Below are 19,796 nucleotides of genomic sequence, written 5' to 3' on the forward strand. Positions count from 1 at the left end.
TGCCCGCAGCTTGGCGAGGAACCGTGCCCACAAGGGGCCATGTTGCGCTCGCCCCCCTGTCTGGATTGTGCTGGTTGGGATCCCGGTGTCGGTATTCTGACCGTTGGGATCCCATCCGGTGGGATCTCGTACTGATCCCCGCAAGAGAGCCGGCGCGACTGAGACACTCTGAGAATCTTTTTCTTTAAACTTAGCATCTTATTTGCATTGTAGACACAGTGAAGAATCACACCTCACAGTGCAGTGGTGCCACAAGCCTAGTGCTGGGGGTGCAGCCCGCACCCGGGTGTCACCCTCAGAAGGGGTTACATCAAAGTGTCCCGCTCTTTTGCAGTGACAGGAGCCGGGTGTTGCCGTGTGATATTTTCCTGCAACACCCGGCTCCTGTCACAGATGAAGAGTCAGAGGCAAAGCTACACACATTACCGGTCTATGGGGGCAGCCAGCATCTCCGGAGATGCTGGACACCCCCCCCCGCAGTGACGGAAGAGGCATCCCAGTTAGGCCATGCCCATTTTATTTGGCCCACACCCCCTTTTCAGGCAGCCGCTACGGGAGTATTGTAGCATACGCACCGGGTGTCACCACACCTGGTGATGCCTCTATCACTTTAACTGCACAGGGAGTCGTTTTAAACATGTACATAGTCGCAGATGAAGCACAACAGAACTTGCAAGAGAAAAAGCTGCAACTTTGTAAACAGATTCAGGGGTAAATTTATGAAGCAGTGATAAGAGAGAAGAAGTGAGCCAGTGGAGAAGTTGCCCATGGCAACCAATCAGCATTGAAGTAACATTTATAATTTGCATGCTATAAAATGATACAGAGCAGCTGATTGGCTGCCACGGGCAACTTCTCCACTGGCTCACTTCTCCTCTCTTATCACTGCTTCATACATTTACCCTAAAGACTCATTCACACATAGATGTACAAATATAACACATCAGAATGATCAGTGCAAACCAGTTTTGTTGCTGCCCATTGTTTAATTTATGCTAATAAGTTGCACACTTTGAGTAAGAAAGATACTCGGAGCTGAGTCACCTGGGCCCTGGCAGAACCAATATGGACTAGTTGGAGCAACTGAAGCCAGTTGTATGAGGACACATCTGTACACACATATAGTCAAATATAATTTCAATTGAAAATCACACTAATTTTCATATCTTATATTTACATTTGGAGAGATTTGCTGCTGTTTGCACAAATACCAATGGACATGTTCCCTCTTTCATCATTCTCTTTCCTGGTCCTTTGCCCTTTTTTTGATCATATCTTCCTCTTCCCCTATCCTGATCCTCAAATCTGTCCTCCTCCTCTACTCATTTTCTTTTCTCACTTCAGGGTCAGAGAATTGTGTACTGAGCCTTTATTAGAGGATCTCACCCATAGTCAATGAGTGTCAGGGAGGTATGTGCACTGTACCACCTGGCACAGCTACACTACAGAGAAGGTTGCTGGTAGCAGAGCATGGGAGGTGAAGTAGAGGATTGTGGCCCAGAGTGTAGCGTGTCAGATCAGTCGAGTTTGATACATGGCAAAAATTAGAAGGTCCAGTCTGCCCTGGTCGTACCACGCAAGTCCTGCGCCCTAGACTGAAACCTATTCAGCCTAATGGATGGTTAGACACTGCCTTTCCCTAGAAATATGTTGATTGTTCTACAGTATGTTTGTCATAGTTGTCCTGCTAGAGATCCATCTATAGGTGTGACAATCTCAGAAGAGAATGTAATGTGTAGCTAGTCTCATTGGGGCTATTATATTTGCCAAGAGAACACATACAGTGCATGTGAACAAAGTCATAATAGACACAGGTGAGAATTACTGGATAGTCTAATATAACCCATATTTGTAAGCAGTCTAATTCTTAAACAGTCATTTATGAACTGCAAACTGAGCAAATGCACAAGTATTCTTATTGACAGATGCATCTACTTATCCTCCAAATATATCTGAGGGTATGCCCCCATTTAGTTTTGTGGTTTCAGTACAACCTGCTTCTATTTTAGAACTTCTTCTTTCATTTATCTAATTATTTCAGGTTTTCCGCTAAATATGTCTTTAGCTATCAGTTTTAGTGAGGCAGTGTGAAGACTCCTTATAGCATTTGCTGTCTCTTTCCAGGGTGCCATTGTTTAAAATCTTGCTAATTAACAGACAATTGAACTCATTTCAAAGCAATCTTGTGTAAGAATAAAAAGAAGCCAACCTAATTTAATAAAAAATGTCTCGGAGCAGTCTCACTCATTAAAATGCAGTCTCTTTTTCCTCTTCCCCATTATCAAGAACATTATCTTACTGGAAGGCAATCTCTCTTCTGAAATCTAATTAGAAGACAGGAATTAGGAGTCTCTGAGATATAAAATCCCCCATGAAAACAATCACTTTACAATACTTCATTGTATCTACTTTAACCTTTCTTCTTTCTCTGACAATTCCAAAACCTTCACACACAATCACGGCTCTACCTCTACCTACAGCTGTGTGTCTCCAGACATTCCCTTTGGCCAGTACATGCTTTGTAGGTGGCTCCATGCCTTTCTCATAGGCACAACTGGAGACAATAGTTTCCCGATCACCTTAGACCCTCAGGGTAGGGATTCAAAAGTTAGCCAAAAAGTGTCAGGCTCCATTCCTCAGAGGGGGAGAGCCCTTTGTGTCTTTATACAGCCCTATTCTTTCCTCCTCACTCAGCTGTGAAGAAGCAAACAGGTCCTTGAAACTGAGAGGATGTGAGTCTAATAGGGTTGTCATGGAAACCCCCTCCTATCTTCCCCAAGATCGGAGAAAGCTTTGAAGTGCGTAGAATAGAGAGGGCTAGACGGAGCAGACCCAAAGCTATCTGCACTGTTTTCTTATCAGCACAGAAACTACCAGTTTATGACAATGAGCCGTCCTAAATTATTTATAATAATATTTGGCTATTTGTATTTAAATGTTTACTTCTATATTAAATTGTATGCATTCCTAAAAATGTGTATATTTGTGTATCTGGATTGCAGGATCTCCATTTGTCTTTGTAGTTGTCTTGCCATGGAAGGGTTAATGACTAATTAATCCACTAGTGAATTTGCAAGCCCAGATGTCCTGTGGGCACTCCTGCCAGATTTGCAGAGTTATGTGGGTAGAAAGCTGGGAAATTTCATGGCATGGGAAAAGAATATTTAACACATCTTTCTGCATTATTATCACTCTGCAATGCTCTAATCAGCACCGCGTGTTAGATACAAGATTTAGTCACTGTAATAATTCCACTTTTTTAATATAACCCCCCCCCCCCCTTCACCACCACCACCACCACCACCATCTCGTGCCTTAATAATGGGGGGGTCTTCAGGATGGGGAGAGGGCATTCATGAAATTGGGCTTCTTCTATGCTGGACATGATGCCCTGGAGCATAATAGTTATCGCGCTGTGATTTTCAAATGTTATTATGCATATTTTGTGGCAACTCTGCACATAAGGTGACAAGGCAATCCGTGTGGAGGCCTGATTTCATCAAGGTGACAGATTCTACCATGCGCATGACTGATTGCATCAAGCGGGTCTCTGGTGCAACCACTGGAAGAGACCTCACCGCTAACAAACGGGAAGATGATTTTTTTTTTTAAAGCAGTTTTTACAAAATGCAATTATCCATTAAGCAGGTTTTCCAGTTACCACTGGTTATATAATGGGACGGCACAGCAGTTGGTAGGGCATGACATATGAAATAATAAAAGACGTTTAAAAATCTGTTAAATTGCTTAGAGCACAGAAGATCAACTTCAAAAGTAGCAGAAATTCTGGAAAAAATGTAGTAAAGTGCGGTTTGTAGGAAAAACACTTTCTTGGATATTTCAGACCACTAAATGTAATGAATACGAAACCAAATCAATAATACAGGAAAGGCACTATTTTACAAAGCACCACATTTATAAATTGTTTTAACCCCCTAGAAAAAAAGAGTGCAGAAATACTAACAAAAAGAAAAAAAAATTCTGAAACGCATCATAGATCAAACCCAGGGCCCTAACTAGGTACATATGGAGTGTGCCGCCGCACATAGAGCTGCAGGGTAGGGGGCACTGCTGGCTTGTCAATTATCTGTTTTAATTACTTTCACTTGTACCTTCCCCCCATTTTTGAAGCCCAGCATCTCCTGACCGCCCCTGTCTCCTTCCCCTACCACTTCCGCCACTAATATCTATACAACATTAATGAACTTAACTTGAGAGCACTTTATTATTCAGTCACACTGTGCTTTATTACATTTCAAGATGCTGACATACCCGGGATTCAAGCAACAAAAAAAGAGAGACATAGGGCAATATTTACTAATATTCGTGTTGAGTCGGATTGTTTAGTGTTTAAACTCGTTTTGTATCGGGTGCATTTTCATGCAACTTTTTGAATCCATATACGCAAAGTTACGAAGCAGTCGACTTTATGGTTGTCGTGTTTTCCGATGTCGATGCCAGTCGTTTTTTTAGCCACATTTACGGCCGTCATTGTCATTTGCGTACGTGTTTTTGTTGTATTTGCTGTTTTTTTTCCTAAGTTAAACGCGGCAGGGTTTTTTTTCCCCGCGACCGCATTTTCACTTTCAGATTCGATTTTCATCCCCGTTCGTGATTGGTTGTGTTTCAGATGGTAGGAGTGTCTGTGCGCAACCATATATACGCCCCAAACCATCCGCACCTCGTGGGTTCAGTTAGTGGTGAGGAGGAGGGAGGTTGTGCTGTGGAGGTAGGTGAATTTGTGGTTTGGTGAGGAGTGTTGGTAGCGATTTCTGAGTGTGGTATTGTGTTTGAAAGTCGTCTTGTCATTCTTGTTGTCTTGTATTTTGTGGTTTTGTCTCATTTTTAGTCCAAGTTATTTTTCTTTATAGTCCCTTGTCAGTGTTTGTGTGTGTGTGTGTGTGTGTGTGTGTGTGTGTGTGTGTGTGAGTTGTGTAGTGGTAGTGGAGGAGTTTGTTGTTTGTCTTTTTTTTCCCCTGTGTTAACTGTTTAGACACACAATTATGTGTGACTCAGAGGTGGGTGAGGTGGAGGGTGTGAGTGAGGGGGAGGAGGTTGGTCAGGTGGAGGAGGTGAGTGTTAGTGAGGTTAGTGAGGTGGAGGAGGTGGGTGAGGTTGCTGCAGCAGCCTCAAGTGATAGTGACAGTCAGAGTGCTCCGCAGCCACGCACCACTACTAAGACTGGGCGGAATGTAAAGTTTAGTTTTGCTGAAAATGTGGCATTGGTGCGTGAGCTGATGAATTATCAGAGGCAGCTATTTGACCCTGAGTCCGCCAGGGTGCCAACACGGAGGAAGACGGTGTTGTGGGCGAAAGTTGTTGCTGCTGTCAATAGTGAGGGGGTGGTCAAGCGGACGGAGGACACGTGCCGCAAACGGTACTATGACATAAAGCGACGTGTCAAGTCCAAAATGGCCAAGGAGGCCAAGTCGGCTCGGAAAACCGGTGGTGGGCAGCCCTATATTGCAAGATATCTGGAGTATGAGGAGCCCATGAGGAGTGTAATCCCTCCAGAAGTTGTCTCTGCAACCCATGTCCGGGATTCAGATAGGCCCAGGAGGAAGAATGGTGAGCATGTGTATTTGCATTTGCATTCTATGATTTTTTTTAAATATTTTTTTAAATGTGTGTCATGTGACGTTGCATATTACTCCCATCTTCAAGTGTGTGTCAGCAAATACATTGTTTTGGTTAATGTTTTATACAAAAGCCAATGTAACATCTTACTTTATTGTATGTCATGTGTTTTTCTGACAGATATTTTGCATGTGTAGTTTGGACTTGGTGTGTCTCTGAATTGTCCTGCAATAATGTTTTCCTTTTGGGCGTTTTTTATTTTAAAATTGTGACTATGTTTTATATTTAAGTGATCCATGTGCAATGTTTAAAAAACAGTGGTTGTCATGTTAGAGGCTGGAGTACTGGAAAGTGGTTTGGAAACCACTTACATGTGTAATGTCATTATTAGATAGTGTTAATGATTTAATTAAAATAACACTATTTCTTTGTTAATTTTTTGCTTGTATTTGTACCGTGACACCACACTGCAGTGTCATTTTTTATAAAATTGCTACATTTTGTTTTGGCTCATATAGTGGTAATGTGTCTTTGGAGTGCCACATCACAGAGCAATTTATATATTGCATCTGTAATATTTATCCTTTCAATACAAAATGAAGATGTGTGTTTTTTTTTTCTTTAACTTGTGGCCTATGTCAGTGTCCTGTACATATTTTCCTGTGTTGATGTTGCCATAGTGCATATGTGTATTGGACAATGTTTTTTGTTTTTTGTTTTTTATTTTTGTATTTCCGGGCCTTATGTTTTTTATAAATAAAAACCAAGCATTTCTAAAAGAATAAATGTTTATAAGCATAATGGGTGGATGTATACACAATAGCATTAATTTTTTTTTTTTACATTTTATACAGTGTTAGAAAAAAGCAGTACTACTCGTCGGCCAGTAACTCCTATCACATCTGATGATGATGACGCTGCGGAAGCAGGTAAAGTGTCCATTGTAGTATAGGGTATGCTTGTAAAGGAATGGCCATAACAAAATTGCACTTTCATTAAAAGGTCCATCAAAAGAAGTATGGAGCAGCAGAAGTGGCACTTCTGTAAGACATCACCACAAAAAACCTGTGGCCGAAAAGAAAGCAAGGTCGTATGTCCCGGCACAAACAAAGCAGGCTACCCCGCCACAAAGATTATCGTCCGTATGTTCTGTACCCCCACTCCAAATTTTGGACACACCTCCAAGATGTCATCCACACTCCCCTCATCTTGATTGTGAGTATCAAACTGTAAAAAATGTGTAAAATGTCAGAACATAATCAAAATCAGTCATAACCGCATTAAGTCAAAACACATCCAAAACTAAAATACTTACCGCAGTAAGTAAAAGCTGAAATGGAATCCAAACTAAATGGCCTTGTCCACATCCAGTAAAGATATGTATGTCCACTTGAGCCATACAGTATGACATTGGGTATAAGATGCTGCAACAAAAAAGAATGTTGTTTTTATTGCAAAAAAGTAAGGTTGTTTTTCCAAATTTCACATGTGTGTTTGAGGTAACATTGCAAAATACATATAAAAACATTACTATGTTTGTTTGAACAAAGCTATAAGGTAACACATTATGTATTCCAATGTGTTTTTATGGTGGAGTATGTGTGAGCTACAATAAAATTAAAGTGTTTGCTTACACAATTAAGTAACCACAATTAAGTAACCAGACACATTTGCCACAAACAGGCATATGTATGTATTTAAGCTATGAGTGATGATGTTGCTAGGCAGAATAGTTGAAAGCAACAGTGAATGACATGTGTTCCATGTGTAGTGATTTGTTTACATTTCTCAAACATATGGATAGCTAACGGAGATTTGTTTAACATTTCAGCTTCTAGTCCTGGGAACAGCATCCCTTTGCAACAACAGCAACACAGTGACATGGAGGAGACAAACATCTTAGAAATGCAGCCATTAAGGCAAGGAATGAGCCCCCCAGCACCTGTGAATACACCACCACAGAAAAGCACACCACCACCACAACACAGCCCAACAACACCAGGAACACAAGGCCCTGATCAGGTGTTTTGGTCCATTTGGGCTAGACAGCAGGCCACTAATGAAGATTGCCTGCGTAAGCAGACACAAATGTTTGCAAGCCTACCATCTCACCTCAGAAGAATATCAAGAAATCTGAGTAGAAAAAATGAACAAACAACCAGAATAGGCAATACCATGGAATTCATGCGTACAGACATTACACAGGTCATGGGTAACTTACAGCGCATAATGGAAGAACAGCACAGACAACAGCAAAGTTATATGAGCATTTTTCAAAACAATCAAAAGATTAATGAAAGTTTATTCCGAATAGTAGACAATCAAAATGCTGCTACACGTGAACTCAATGCCACCCTCACTAACCTGAATGAAACACTCAGATGCATGCACCAACAGCAAACAAGCAGCAGTTCTGGTACGACTACTCCAAATATCAAGCTAGTCTTATCACCACCAAGACGCTCCACCAGAGCACGACATCATGACAGTGCTAAAGGCAAAGGGCAGGACAAGCAGCCACCAAAAAAAAGTGCAAAAAATACAAGTTAGACATTTGTGATAATTAACTCAAAATAGTTAGTAAGTGTATTTTTGGCAAAAAATATATAAGACTTAGCTCCTTGACAATTTTTACAACATCATTAATTATAAGTGGTACAAACAACAATATAAAATTTGTACGCACATTTATTCTTTACCATTTTTTGGGGGTATTGGAGGAGGGAAATGTTGATGGAGCCACACATACATGTTAGCAGGAAGTAAACTGACCACTTGATTTTTTTCTAATCATTACTCTTTCTAGATTCCAATCATTCTCTTTTCCTGCAGACACAATAATTGCCAGCCAGGCAGAATGTCTTTAGCAGGAAGTAAACTGACCACTTGATTTTTTTCTAATCATTACTCTTTCTAGATTCCAATCATTCTCTTTTCCTGCAGACACAATAATTGCCAGCCAGGCAGAATGTCTTTAGCAGGAAGTAAACTGACCACTTGATTTTTTTCTAATCATTACTCTTTCTAGATTCCAATCATTCTCTTTTCCTGCAGACAATCCAAATTACAATGTTATTGATACATATTTTAGCTTTCTTCTCTATACAACATTACAAGAAGAACACAATTGAGTTGCGTAAAAAGCTTGTAATATGTTGGCTTAGTTTTGTTTTAAAAACATTGACAAAATGAATGTCAGTATTATTGGGACATGTTTGTGTGTGTTAAAAATTAGTAAGAATGTTTTTACACATGATGCTGAAACAAATATGTACTTTTACAACAAAAAACAAAGAATGTGTATAATAATGTATATATGTGGCAAACTGTGTATTTACTTACACATCATCAAGTTTACAGCATCAAACATTAGGAAATAAATTATTCCTGATTACAGTAAGTTTGTGTGTCTTAAATATGATGGTGCATCACACATAGGGACACATGTATTCCTCAAGGCTAACATATTATATGTTGAGGAGTGTTTTTTGTGAACACAGGTTCTCAAACTCGGCCCTCAGGAACCCACACAGTGCATGTTTTGCAGGTCTCCTCACAGAATCACAAGTGACATAATTAGCTCCACCTGTGAACCTTTTAACATATGTCTGTGAGTAATTCATACACCTGTGCTTCTACTGGGTTACGTGAAAAACATGCACTGTGTGTGGTCCTGAGGGCCGAGTTTGTGAACCTGTGCATTAGGACGTTACACACAATGATAAAGTTAAATACTAAATGGATTATGTGGGCTTGTAAGAAATTAGCACTGCAAGTTTACGATCACTTATCCAGACTTAATGCATGCCACTCATAATCTGTTGTTTTGAGTATAAAAATACACACAATACACATGCGACATTTGTTTTTCATAAAGCGAGGGTATGTTTGTATGTGTCAAGGAGACAGACACATTCTGAGTAATGGTTTTGGGGAAAAAAAGGCAAAACATCTATTTATGATTACACAACAAATGAAATAAGCAAACCAAACTTACCTTAGAAATAGCGATTGATGATCTCTTGCCTAACCTGTCTCCCTACATCTATACTCCAAGTATCACCAGATGTCTCTAATTCCTCTGCTTGCTGGCTGCTTTCTTCCTCCTCCTCCTCCTCAACATGTGGCAGATGTTGTTGCAAACTCATGTTATGAAGAAAGCAGCAGAACACAATTTGAGTCACCTTGGAGGGACTATACAACAAAAGGCCACCAGACTTATCCAGACACCGAAAACTAGATTTCAGCACACCAAAACATCTTTATATCACATTCCGCGTGGACTTATGTGCATGATTGTAATTGTGTTCAGCAGGGGTATCAGGTCGGAACAATGGAGTTAGAAGCCAAGAGAAACAGCCATATCCTCCATCACCTAAAAGACAGATATAGTAACGTGATTCATGTTAAGATACAGCAACACATAAGTAACACACTGTGGGGCAGATGTATTAACCTGTAGAAGGCATAAGGAAGTGAAAAACCAGTGATATGTGCAAGGTAATAAAGGCAGCAGACAATCTGTTCCTAAATGTTCATTTACATATTGGAGCTGAATGGCTGGTGCCTTTATCACCTTGCACAGATCACTGGTTTCTCACTTCCTTATGCCTTCTACAGGTTAATACATCTGCACCTGTATTTGGACAAAGTATACGCAGGCCTACACATATCAAATTACATACCCAGCAGCCATCCATCTGGCATTTGTCCGTCCTCAAACTTATCAAAGAGGGATGACTGACTGAGGATGAAGGAGTCATGGCAGCCCCCAGGGTAACCAGCAACATTATTTTGAGATTTGCATTACAAACCACCTGCACATTTGTGGAGTGTTCGAAATGGCGATTTGTATATATGTACTGCCTGCCCTTAGGTGGTCTCAGCTGAATGTGTGTGCAATCTATGGCTCCAAGCACATTGGGCATGCCAGCCAGCTCATAGAAATCTACCCTGACGGCATGCCACTGAGACTCCTGGGTAGGGAAGCAGATTGAGGCCTCGATGTGGGGCTGCAAAACTGTGTGTATATTTTAAAGAACAATAAACATGAGATTTTAGGACAGAACTGGCCACCGAGAAATTAAAACAAACACAAAACAAAAGAGGTAGTTAGGTATACATCACCTGTGTTAAGATTCTGGAAAATGAGGGCTGTGAGATTCCTATGACATCCCTCGACACAGCCTGAAAGCTGCCAGTAGCCAGAAAGTGCAACACAGCCAGGAGTTTGTGCAGGCCTGAGACAGAGCGAGAGCGTGCTGTCTCAGGGTCTAGGCCCAGTTTGACAAGGTCATACAGACGAAAAATGTTGTTACGATTTAGACGGAACATCTGTATGACCTTACCATTGGACAATGCGTTCAAGTTTAAATGCCCCCTAAAAAAACGAGGCCTGCGCAGCCTCCGCGGAACCTGTACAACCTGCTGACCATGTTCAGTTTCTTGGCCCTGGGTACTTACAGGCTGATGTCTGAGTCTGAGGAATCCCACAGCACACAAAAGATAACTGGCCCACAGTCCTGCTGTCATTTCTGAGTGTAGGTGTATTGAAATGGGCCTAACATCCTTTTATAGGCATCCTAATTCAGGTGTGAGTGATTTTTTATTTGCAACACATGTAAACACGACTGAAAAAAGCAGGTCTATTTTTTTGCCGCTTTTTTTAACGAATCGCAAAAAAATACGACCGCATTTGAGCACTCAGAGACTAACACCCAAATACGAATGAATAGTGAATTCCCGTATTCTATGTAATAACAGCCGCGTTTGACCGATGGTCTATTCATTCGTATTTGTGAACGTTGTCATTCAAACCATTACGAATAGTCCAAACACTGCCGAGATTTGTGCTTAGTGAATTCCCGGATTGGGACTTAGAAAAAAAAAACACAAATCGGACAAACTCGGATACTTAGTAAATACTGGCCATTGTTTCCCCCAGCACCCTGAATGATAACAGTAACCAGATATAAATCCCACATAATATTAGAATTCAGAGATCTTGGTTACACATATTTGCGCAAATGTGTGAATAAGCCCCAAAGCCACATCAAGGCGTCTCTGTATATTTGGGGTCCCTAGCGCAATACCCGGGATTCAAACCCATTGCCTGTTACATTGCAGTTAGACACTCTACTTGTTGAGCGATCTGCCCTTGCGTAGAAAGCTGGAGAATTCTAACTATTTGAAGCTTACCTCATACTCTGTGAAAAAATGATCAGCATTGCAGCTGAGCAGATCTATGTTGTGTGTTGCTGCTAGGGATTGGAGCAGATCTATGTAGTGTGTTGCTGCAAGTGACTGGATGTATGGCTTCACACCACATAGATCTGCCCAATTGCAAAGCTGATGTTTTTTTTGCAAAGTGCAAGTAGCTTCATATAGTTAGAAATCTCATAGTTTTTGTGCAGGATCAAATAGCTCAATGAGTAGGGGGTTTGACTAAAAAACAACAGGTTATGGGTATGAATCCTGGGTATGGCAGTATATTGAAATGTGTTATTTAATAAAGGGTATTGGTACTGAATAACAATAAGTTCTCAAAATAAGTACATGAATGTGCAAGTGTGGTAAGTCACTAGTGGTTGGGTGATTGCAGGTGTACGTACATGTCATACCTGTACCTTCCCACCGCCGTCTGTCTCAGCCTCCTGAAGTGCTCCAGACGTCACTCCTGTGGACATTTTGGTAGAGAGATAAGGGCAGCCCCCAGATGACCCCCACAGAAAAAGTGGCAGACAGAATGTATGCAAAAGGATTTTTGTATTTATTTCTAAAGACTGTGACTACAGGCTAGAATGGGTCACTTCAACTAAAGCTCTCACGAGCAGGGCCCTCTTCCCTCATGTGCTTATCCTTTTCTTACTTTAATAATCCTCAACTGCCCGAATCCTGCAGTTTTTTGGTCACCTTGAAACTTATCTCTATGTCTACTGGTGCCGTTATGCTTAGTTACCCTGTACTTGTCCTATATTGTCTTCAACTGTAAAGGCCCAAACACATTAGATGATGTCGCTCTGTGAGCGACATCGTCTAATGTTTCCCCCTCCCGGGCTGGCAAGTCGGCGGCCGACTGTACACACTGAGCGATATGACCGCGCATATCACTCAGTGACGTCACGCCTCCGCCAGCCCTGCATGAAGGTCGTGGACGACAGTCCACATCCTTCATGCATGCCCTACCAACAGCGACGATCGTTGTCGACCCGCGGGGCCGCGCATTGGTCGTCACTGGCGGCATACACACTTGACGATAAAATGAGCGACGTCGCTCAAGGAGGGTGAAAATGAGCGACGTCGCTCATTTTATCGTTAAGTGTGTATGGACCTTAAGTCACTGTTTTCTTGTTTTGATTATGTGCATATGAACTCTGTAATTGGCGCTGCGGAACCCTTTTTGCACCATATAAATAAAGGATAATAATAATGAATGTGGTATAAAGAGTTTTTGAGTCCAAATGTTGTCATGCCCTTTCCCACGAGAGCATGCGCCTCATGTCCCTATTGGAAAAAGGGAGAGAGCTATTCTCTTTCTGGCACAGGGCACCAAAGGGTCTAATTTTGGCTCTGATCAAACCTCTATTGCAGTTTCAGCTTTCTTGACCCTCAGTAGTAGAAAGTAGATAAAATATTATATAAAGCTCTAATCTTCATTAACAGGCCGTACTAGACAGCATTGAGCCTGGTCTTCTAAGGGAATGACCAAATAGCGATGTGTGGTGGTTTAAATACTGTAAACCACCCCTTAAAAATCCAGTATTTTCCATGGCATTGAGTGTTTCTGCACTGTCAGGTCCAGTATGTGACTGTCAGCTAGTGAGATGACTGCAGCCTACTCATCATGACATTTTTAGGCTGATGTATAGTTGGATGTGAACACATTTTGTGGGTGAAATATATGCTTGTTTGCACTACCACATGCACACAGAATATTAGTGCACATCAATAGCCATGAACATCCAGGCTCCTGTTATGCCTACACCTCCCTACGATTAGAGAGCAGAATGGAAGATGAAGCAGAAGCCTCTTCTGATTGGATGAGTACATCTTAATCCCTCCAACTGATACTATTACTATTATTAGTGTGGCTGCTGCAATCTATTGATGTGCCATATTAGATAATTGCATTAGACAAGGGCATTGAAGCAAATTCCTGTTTAGAGATGTGCACCGGACATTTTTCGGGTTTTGTGTTTTGGTTTTGGATTTGGTTCCGCGGCCGTGTTTTGGGGACGGACGCGTTTTGGCAAAACCTCCCTGAAAATTTTTTGTCGGATTCGGGTGTGTTTTGGATTCGGGTGTTTTTTTTTTCAAAAAACCCTCAAAAACAGCTTAAATCATAGAATTTAGGGGTCATTTTGATCCTATAGTATTATTAACCTCAATAACCACAATTTCCACTAATTTCCAGTCTATTCTGAACACCTCACACCTCACAATACTATTTTTAGTCCTACAATTTGCACCGAGGTCACTGGATGACTAAGCAAAGCGACCCAAGAGGGCGGCACAAACACCTGGCCCATCTAGGAGTGGCACTGCAGTGTCAGACAGGATGGCACTTAAAAAAATTAGCCCCAAACAGCACATGATGTAAAGAAAAGAGAAAAAGAGTTGCACTGTGGTCGCTGGACGGCTAAGCGACACAAACACCTCAATATCACAGGAATTATTCATTCTAGTCAATGGTATTATTGGTCCAAATCACTGGAAGAAAATGACAAATTCAATGGAATTATTCGTTCTAATCAATGGTATTATTGGTCCAAATCACTGAAAGAAAATGACAAAATCACTGGAATTATTCGTTCTAATCAATGGTATTACTGGTCCAAATCACTGGAAGAAAATGACAAAATCACTGGAATTATTTGTTCTAATCAATGGTATTATTGGTCCAAATCACTGGAAGAAATTGACAAAATCACTGGAATTATTTGTTCTAATCAATAGTATTATTGGTCCAAATCACAGGAAGAAAATGACAAAATCACTGGAATTATTTGTTCTAATCAATGGAATTATTGGTCCAAATCACTGGAAGAAAATTGAATGGATGGATGCTTGCAGTGACACAGAGCTGCAAGATACAGCAATGGCCTACTGTACACAACTATATGTTGTTGGGTCACCAAAATGCTGCACTGTAATACTATATATACTGCTCACAAAAATGCTGCACAGATATGGAATGGATGCTTGCAGTGACACAGAGCTGCAAGATACAGCAATGGCCTACTGTACAACTATATAATGTTAGTCACCAAAATGCTGCACTGTAATACTATATATACTGCTCACAAAAATGCTGCACAGATATGGAATGGATACTTGCAGTGACACAGAGCTGCAAGATACAGCAATGGCCTACTGTACAACTATATACTGTTAGTCACCAAAATGCTGCACTGTAATACTATATATACTGCTCACAAAAATGCCGCACAGATATGGAATGGATACTTGCAGTGGCACAGAGCTGCAAGATACAGCAATGGCCTACTGTACTGTACTACTATAATTATTATATAGATGACAGATATAAAGTTACATTGTAGGGGAATCCAGTATAGGTTCTGTCACCAGGTACCAGTAAATGGCCACATCATGTATATAGGTGACAGATATAAAGTTACATTGTGGGGGAATCCAGTATACGTTCTGTCACCAGGTACCAGTGAATGACCACATCATGTATATAGATGACAGATATAAAGTTACATTGTGAGGGAATCCAGTATACGTTCTGTCACCAGGTACCAGTGAATGACCACATCATGTATATAGTAGAGATGAGCGGGTTCGGTTCCTCGGAATCCGAACCCGCCCGAACTTCAGCTTTTTTCTCACGGGTCCGAGCGACTCGGATCCTCCCGCCTTGCTCGGTTAACCCGAGCGCGCCCGAACGTCATCATCCCGCTGTCGGATTCTCGCGAGACTCGGATTCTATATAAGGAGCCGCGCGTCGCCGCCATTTTCACACGTGCATTGAGATTGATAGGGAGAGGACGTGGCTGGCGTCCTCTCCATTTATAGAGAAGAGACTAGAGTAGAGAGAGACACAGTATTTAGTAATTTTGGGGAGCATTTTTAGGAGTACTACTACTTGCTGAAGTGTAGTGTGACTGTATATGTATATCTGACTTGTGGGGGAGACAGTGGGGAGCAGTTAGAGTCTGAGAGCAGGAGTACATATTTTAACGTACAGTGCACACTTTTGCTGCCAGAGTGCCAGCCACACTGCCATTGTGACCACACTGACCACCAGTATATTGTGATTGTCTGCTTAGGAGTACTACTTGCAAGTTGCTGATAGTGCCTTTTAGTTGTGCCTATTAAAATATGGAGAACAAAAATGTTGAGGTTCCAAAAATAGGGAAAGATCAAGATCCACTTCCACCTCGTGCTGAAGCTGCTGCCACTAGTCATGGCCGAGACGATGAAATGCCATCAACGTCGTCTGCCAAGGCCGATGCCCAATGTCTTAGTACAGAGCATGTAAAATCCAAAACACCAAATATCAGTAAAAAAAGGACTCCAAAATCTAAAATAAAATTGTCGGAGGAGAAGCGTAAACTTGCCAATATGCCATTTACCACACGGAGTGGCAAGGAACGGCTGAGGCCCTGGCCTATGTTCATGGCTAGTGGTTCAGCTTCACATGAGGATGGAAGCACTCAGCCTCTCGCTAGAAAAATGAAAAGACTCAAGCTGGCAAAAGCACCGCAAAGAACTGTGCGTTCTTCGAAATCCCAAATCCACAAGGAGAGTCCAATTGTGTCGGTTGCGATGCCTGACCTTCCCAACACTGGACGTGAAGAGCATGCGCCTTCCACCATTTGCACGCCCCCTGCAAGTGCTGGAAGGAGCACCCGCAGTCCAGTTCCTGATAGTCAGATTGAAGATGTCAGTGTTGAAGTACACCAGGATGAGGAGGATATGGGTGTTGCTGGCGCTGGGGAGGAAATTGACAAGGAGGATTCTGATGGTGAGGTGGTTTGTTTAAGTCAGGCACCCGGGGAGACACCTGTTGTCCGTGGGAGGAATATGGCCGTTGACATGCCTGGTGAAAATACCAAAAAAATCAGCTCTTCGGTGTGGAAGTATTTCAACAGAAATGCGGACAACATTTGTCAAGCCGTGTGTTGCCTTTGTCAAGCTGTAATAAGTAGGGGTAAGGACGTTAACCACCTCGGAACATCCTCCCTTATACGTCACCTGCAGCGCATTCATAATAAGTCAGTGACAAGTTCAAAAACTTTGGGCGACAGCGGAAGCAGTCCACTGACCAGTAAATCCCTTCCTCTTGTAACCAAGGCCCTCATTCCGAGTTGATCGGTCGCAAGGCGAATTTAGCAGAGTTACACACGCTAAGCCGCCGCCTACTGGGAGTGAATCTTAGCTTCTTAAAATTGCGACCGATGTATTCGCAATATTGCGATTACTAACTACTTAGCAGTTTCAGAGTAGCTCCAGACTTACTCTGCCTGTGCGATCAGTTCAGTGCTTGTCGTTCCTGGTTGACGTCACAAACACACCCAGCGTTCGCCCAGGCACTCCCACCGTTTCTCCGGCCACTCCTGCGTTTTTTCCGGAAACGGTAGCGTTTTCAGCCACACGCCCCTGAAACGCCGTGTTTCCGCCCAGTAACACCCATTTCCTGTCAATCACATTACGATCGCCGGAGCGAAGAAAAAGCCGTGAGTAAAAATACTTTCTTCATAGTAAAGTTACTTGGCGCAGTCGCAGTGCGAACATTGCGCATGCGTACTAAGCGGATTTTCACTGCGATGCGATGAAAAATACCGAGCGAACAACTCGGAATGAGGGCCCAAGCTCACGCAAACCACCCCACCAACTCCCTCAGTGTCAATTTCCTCCTTCCCCAGGAATGCCAATAGTCCTGCAGGCCATGTCACTGGCAATTCTGACGAGTCCTCTCCTGCCTGGGATTCCTCCGATGCATCCTTGCGTGTAACGCCTACTGCTGCTGGCGCTGCTGTTGTTGCTGCTGGGAGTCGATGGTCATCCCAGAGGGGAAGTCGTAAGCCCACTTTTACTACTTCCACCAAGCAATTGACTGTCCAACAGTCCTTTGCGAGGAAGATGAAATATCACAGCAGTCATCCTGTTGCAAAGCGGATAACTGAGGCCTTGACAACTATGTTGGTGTTAGACGTGCGACCGGTATCCGCCGTTAGTTCACAGGGAACTAGACAATTTCTTGAGGTAGTGTGCCCCCGTTACCAAATACCATCTAGGTTCCACTTCTCTAGGCAGGCGATACCGAGAATGTACACGGACGTCAGAAAAAGACTCACCAGTGTCCTAAAAAATGCAGTTGTACCCAATGTCCACTTAACCACGGACATGTGGACAAGTGGAGCAGGGCAGGGTCAGGACTATATGACTGTGACAGCCCACTGGGTAGATGTATGGACTCCCGCCGCAAGAACAGCAGCGGCGGCACCAGTAGCAGCATCTCGCAAACGCCAACTCTTTCCTAGGCAGGCTACGCTTTGTATCACCGGTTTCCAGAATACGCACACAGCTGAAAACCTCTTACGGCAACTGAGGAAGATCATCGCGGAATGGCTTACCCCAATTGGACTCTCCTGTGGATTTGTGGCATCGGACAACGCCAGCAATATTGTGTGTGCATTAAATATGGGCAAATTCCAGCACGTCCCATGTTTTGCACATACCTTGAATTTGGTGGTGCAGAATTTTTTTAAAAACGACAGGGGCGTGCAAGAGATGCTGTCGGTGGCCAGAAGAATTGCGGGACACTTTCGGCGTACAGGCACCACGTACAGAAGACTGGAGCACCACCAAAAACGCCTGAACCTGCCCTGCCATCATCTGAAGCAAGAAGTGGTAACGAGGTGGAATTCAACCCTCTATATGCTTCAGAGGTTGGAGGAGCAGCAAAAGGCCATTCAAGCCTATACAACTGACCACGATATAGGAGGTGGAATGCACCTGTCTCAAGCGCAGTGGAGAATGATTTCAACGTTGTGCAAGGTTTTGCAACCTTTTGAACTTGCCACACGTGAAGTCAGTTCAGACACTGCCAGCCTGAGTCAGGTCATTCCCCTCATCAGGCTTTTGCAGAAGAAGCTGGAGACATTGAAGGAGGAGCTAACACTGAGCGATTCCGCTAGGCATGTGGGACTTGTAGAGGGAGCCCTTAATTCGCTTAACAAGGATTCACGGGTGGTCAATCTGTTGAAATCAGAGCACTACATTTTGGCCACCGTGCTCGATCCTAGATTTAAAACCTACGTTGTATCTCTCTTTCCGGCAGACACAAGTCTGCAGGGGTTCAAAGAACTGCTGGTGAGAAAATTGTCAAGTCAAGCGGAACGCGACCTGTCAACATCTCCTCCTTCACATTCTCCCGCAACTGGTGGTGCGAGGAAAAGGCTCAGAATTCCGAGCCCACCCGCTGGCGGTGATGCAGGGCAGTCTGGAGCGACTGCTGATGCTGACATCTGGTCCGGAATGAAGGACCTGACAACGATTACGGACATGTCGTCTACTGTCACTGCATATGATTCTCTCGCCATTGAAAGAATGGTGGAGGATTATATGAGTGACCGCATCCAAGTAGGCACGTCAGACAGTCTGTACGTATACTGGCAGGAAAAAGAGGCAATTTGGAGGCCCTTGCACAAACTGGCTTTATTCTACCTAAGTTGCCCTCCCACAAGTGTGTACTCCGAAAGAGTGTTTAGTGCCGCTGCTCACCTTGTCAGCAATCGGCGTACGAGGTTACTTCCAGAAAATGTGGAGAAGATGATGTTCATTAAAATGAATTATAATCAATTCCTCCATGGAGACATTCACCAGCAGCAATTGCCTCCACAAAGTACACAGGGAACTGTGATGGTGGATTCCAGTGGGGACGAATTGATAATCTGTGAGGAGGGGGATGTACACGGTGATGAACCGGAGGATGATGATGAGGTGGACATCTTGCCTCTGTAGAGCCAGTTTGTGCAAGGAGAGATTAATTGCTTCTTTTTTTGGTGGGGGTCCAAACCAACCCGTCATTTCAGTCACAGTCGTGTGGCAGACCCTGTCACTGAAATGATGGGTTGGGTAAAGTGTGCATGTCCTGTTTATACAACATAAGGGTGGGTGGGAGGGCCCAAGGACAATTCCATCTTGCACCTCTTTTTTCTTTCATTTTTCTTTGCGTCATGTGCTGTTTG

The sequence above is a fragment of the Pseudophryne corroboree genome, chromosome 6 (genome assembly GCF_028390025.1).
Source record: "Pseudophryne corroboree isolate aPseCor3 chromosome 6, aPseCor3.hap2, whole genome shotgun sequence".
In the NCBI taxonomy this organism is placed as follows: Eukaryota; Metazoa; Chordata; class Amphibia; order Anura; family Myobatrachidae; genus Pseudophryne; species Pseudophryne corroboree.